General features: G+C 37.4%; 1 non-coding gene across 1 annotated transcript; it reads right to left on the reverse strand.

The window, feature by feature from the left end:
- Nucleotides 1–4,098: 4,098 nt before the first annotated feature.
- On the reverse strand, nucleotides 4,099–4,258 carry LOC123456954. The gene has a single exon (XR_006634812.1). It is a non-coding gene; the product is annotated as a U1 spliceosomal RNA (small nuclear RNA).
- Nucleotides 4,259–4,714: the final 456 nt, after the last annotated feature.

The raw sequence follows: 4,714 nt of genomic DNA on the forward strand, positions 1-4,714 counted from the left end.
GACTAGATTGAGACCCTACCTTGAAACAAAAAACATAAATAAACAGAGCAGTAGGAGAAAGAATTAAGCTTTCCATTCTTGGTTAATTGTAACAGGGTATCCCTATGTCTCGCAGTCTCCAAAATACCAGAGAATGCTGGTCTCTGCTCCCATGCTCAGTTAAAATTTATGTGTTATATCATAAAATTCACTCCTTTATTATTTTTTTCTTCATTTTGTGATCAAACTTAAGGCTTTGTGTATGCTAGTCAATTCCTCCAACACTGAGACATACCTCCAGTTCTCAGCCGTTTTTTCTGTTAGTTTCTTTTCTTCCTGATACTTTTTATTTATTTATTTGAGAGAGAGAAAGAGGCAGAGAGAGAGAGGGAGATAATGGGCGCACCAGGGCCTCCAGCCACTGCAAATGAACTCCAGATGCATGCGCTCCCTGTGTATCTGGATTACGTGGGTCTTGGAGAATACAGCCAGGATCCTTTGGCTTTGCAGGCAAATGCCTTAACTGCTAAGCCATCTCTCCAGCCCCCGGCACTTTTTAATGGGAAAAGACAGGTTAATGGAGGGTAAATATGACCAAAATACATTATATACAGGTATGAAAATGATAAGGTTAGAGAGACAGACACCCAAGTCAGACAGTTTCTTGGGACCAAGATTTTTAAGCACTTTTAGCATTAAGTAATTAATTAGAGATAACAAGTGTGGGTGTGCCAGGGCCTCTAGCCACTGCAAACTAAGTTCAGACACATGCGGGTACTTGTAATTGAACATGGACCAGTAGGCTTTGCAGGCAAGAGCCTTTAATTACTAAGCAATATCTCTGACCCCCAATATTTTTTTAAATTTTTATTAACATTTTCCATGATTATAAATTATATCCCATGGTAATTCCCTCCCTCCCCAAATATTTTGTTTTTAAATACCAGGAAAGAATGGTAGGATCTGAAGCAAAAGGGAAAAAATGCATTGGGATACTGAATAAGGGAAGGACCTCCTATTGAATTCCTCTGGAGGAGTGGTTCTTGAAATGTCTCTTCTCAAAGCCACAGGTGGATAAGTAAGGCTTAGTCAATTTTCTTAATAATGGTTATTGTCCTAAGCACCTGGTCCCAAGCACAGCTGTTGGAGAGAGAAGGTGTATCAGCTGTCTTGAAATCTAACATTTTAGCCATATATGTATGTATGCATATATGTATATATGTGTATATGTGTATATGTATATGTATATGTATATGTATATGTATATGTATATGTATATGTATATGTATATGTATATGTATAGACAGCGAGAGAGAGGGTGGGTATTACATCATAGGAAAGGGGAGAGAGGGAGTGAGGCTTCATGTAGTGATAGGGTATTGTGATATTATTAACTGCTTCATGCTGGATTGCAGCATTGTGGATCAAGAGGCCTCCCAGTCTTGGGATGAGTACATAGCCCATATGTGTATTCCCACATTAGGAGGATTTCTATGTCTTTTTGGACACTGGGGGTGGTCTGGATGAATCAAGTTAGCAAATAGACTAGAGGGGGTGGCCTATGAATATAGAAGAATCAAAAGGCATGAGACCCAGTACAAATTTTTAAACAAATTGGAATTGAATCTGTTGAAATAAATTGTATAAGTTAAGTGGGCAAGATAAACAGTGAAATGGCATTGTCGTTGGCAAATACTGTCATTGTCTGGCAATGCTAGGAGACATATGCCTGGGGTCTGTTATAGCTGAGCCTGAATAGATAGAAAGGCAACTCTTCAGAAGACAGAGATAATTAACAGAGCCATTAGCAAAGAAACTCCTGAACCAAATTAGTCTATTAGCCAATACAATTCATATATAATATTCTCTATCTGACATTACATTTACATGTGACACATAACATGAATATTATATCTAAGGTTGAAAATAGTAACTAATGGGTTCCAGTAACTAACTAAATAGTAACTAATAGGTAGTAGGTGAGAAAACAAGGAGTATTGTTTGTAGAAGGGAAGCAGACACTCTTAGTTTGTATAAGAAAAGTTAATTAAAATATGTGTAAATGTAAAGACTTAGCTTAGATAAGGTAGGAAGCATACAAAAATAATATTATTTTCATTGATGTCTTAACAAAAATTAAGATTAGCCCCATATTTATTATTTAGGAATATATCAAGTAATATTTGCAATACCCCCAGACAATTTCAAATTACTTAATCATGAAGGAATTTAAGAAATTTGGGGGCTGGAGAGATGGCTTAGCAGTTAAGCGCTTGCCTGTGAAGCCTAAGGACCCCGGTTCGAGGCTCGATTCCCCAGGACCCACATTAGCCAGATGCACAAGGGGGCACATGTGTCTGGAGTTCGTTTGCAGTGGCTGGAGTACCTGGCATGCCCATTCTCTCTCTCTCCCTCTTCCTCTGTCTATTGCTCTCAAATAAATAAATAAAAATAAACAAAAATTTAAAAAAAAAAAGAAATTTGGCCTGGAGAGATGGCTTAGTGGTTAAGGCATTTGCCTGCAAAGCCAAAGGACTCCAGTTCAATTCTCCAGGACCCACATAAGCCAGATGCACAAGGGGGCACATGCATCTGGAGTTCATTTGCTGTGGCTGGAGGCCCTGGCACACCCCCATTCTCTCTCTCTCCCACATTATATCTCTCTCAAATAAATAAATAAAAGTTTTTTAAAAAAGAAATTAAGCAATTTTGAAGTTTTTAGTTAGCAGGTTTAAAAGTTCCTTATAATAGTCTTTAATAGAAATGGCTCATAGTTTTTACTTCATTTTCTTACAGTATATATAGTGCTTACTTGGTATAGCAAAAGTGAATGTTTTCCAAAGTGTTCTTAGATTTAGAAGAATTTTATTAGTGTCAGATGTTTATTTAACCAAGATTCTAGAGGATTAAAGATCAAGTGCGCACTGAACTTTTTATAACTCTGACACAAAAGGGACACAGCTCTTACCTCAAACGCGATAAGAGATATTTTGTTCTGGAGCAAAATATAAGTGACCATGGTCTGGGAACACAGATTTAGTTTACCCCAAATTCCATGTTCCAATATATTAACAATTTCATGAAGGTTTTACAGGTATAGAACAAAAGAAAGTCATAAATCAAGGCACTTTTCAAATTAATTGGTTGTGCATCAGGAGGGTTACAGGAAAGGGGGCAATCTCCACCATAGGTTTTAGATGCTATCCAATGACATTCTTAGCTTTTGGGTTGATGGAAGCTGTGAGTCTAACCATTCCAAAATACTGCACCTGATCAACCAATAATCAGAAGAATATTAGTTCAGACACAGAGGCGGGCATAAATGGCTGTTAATGGGCCAATGGAAACTTGGCTATTATCCTGCAATATTCCATCCCTCTGTGATCATAGAAGTTTTGTCAGTCCATTCAGTAAAAAGTCTGTGTAGCAGATGCAGCACGTTTCTGGGAACTTGAGTTCATAATAAGATGCCAATATTTTAAAACAGATTTCAGTTTTGTCCATTTGAGCAAGTTTTTAAAAATATATTTTTATTTATTTACTTGAGTGAGAAAAAGGAGCAGACACAGAGAGAATGGACATGCCAGGGCCTCTAGCCACTGCAAATGTACTTCAGATGCATGTGCTACCTTGTGCATCTGGCTTACATGTGGGTACTGGGGAATCGAACCTTGGTCCTTTGGCTTTGCCAGCAAGTGCCTTAATGGCTAAGCCATCTTTCCAGCCCCATTTGAGTAAGTTTTTATCTAACAAGTGAAGGCTTTACTTAGTAGGAAAATGTACAATCTTAGCATTTGGATATATTTAATCATAGGTTTTGAGTATTTCAATTAGTAAAATGATAAAACATAAAACAGTTGTTTTCAAGCCTTTTAATAAACATTATTAAGAGAAGGATAATGTTTAAGGAAACTTTATTGTAAATAGAGAATCAGAGATTAGTTTTTAGATATTGAAATTTTAAGCTTAGAACCTTAATAGTCTTTAATAATGATCACTTTAATTATAACCACATTATTATCTTTGTTCAGTTAAACTCTCATAACCCTTTTTGAACATAGTTTGACCAGAAATGTAATAACTTTTAATACAGTATACCTCTTTATTTTTTAAATTTTCAAAGGAAGAGTATGAACAGTTCCCTACTACACAAATTATGCAGTTGAGTTTCCCACATTTGGGGAAATCACAGAGGTTAGAATATCTGGAGTGCAATGGATAAGCCTCACCCTGGAAAATCACCTTTGTGATCATGGTGTCTCCCCTGCAAGGTAAGTATAATATCTTTTAAAAAATGAAAACCCATGAAGCTATACTGAGAAACATATTTTAGCTGGGCATGGTGGCACATGCCTTTCATCTCAGCACTCTGGAGGCAGAGGTAGCAGGATTACTGTGAATTTGAGGCCACCCTGAGAGTACATAGTGAATTCCAGGTCAGCCTGGGCCAGAATGAGACACTACCTTGAGAAAAAAATGGGGGGGGGGTTGGTGCTGGAGAAAAACTAAAGGACCCAGATTCAAATCCTCAGAATCTACATAAAGCCAGATGCATATGGTAGTATATGCATCTGGAGCTCTTTTGCAGTGGCTAGAGTCCCTGGCATGCCCATTCTCTATCTGCTGCTTTCTCTCTCTCTCTCAAATAAATAAATATACTTTATCCCCCCCCCCCCAAAAAAAGAAATACTTTTTCTTTTTTATTCCAGGTAGGAATTCACTCTAGCCCAGAATG

This window comes from Jaculus jaculus, chromosome X (genome assembly GCF_020740685.1).
Source record: "Jaculus jaculus isolate mJacJac1 chromosome X, mJacJac1.mat.Y.cur, whole genome shotgun sequence".
Lineage (NCBI taxonomy): Eukaryota > Metazoa > Chordata > Mammalia > Rodentia > Dipodidae > Jaculus > Jaculus jaculus.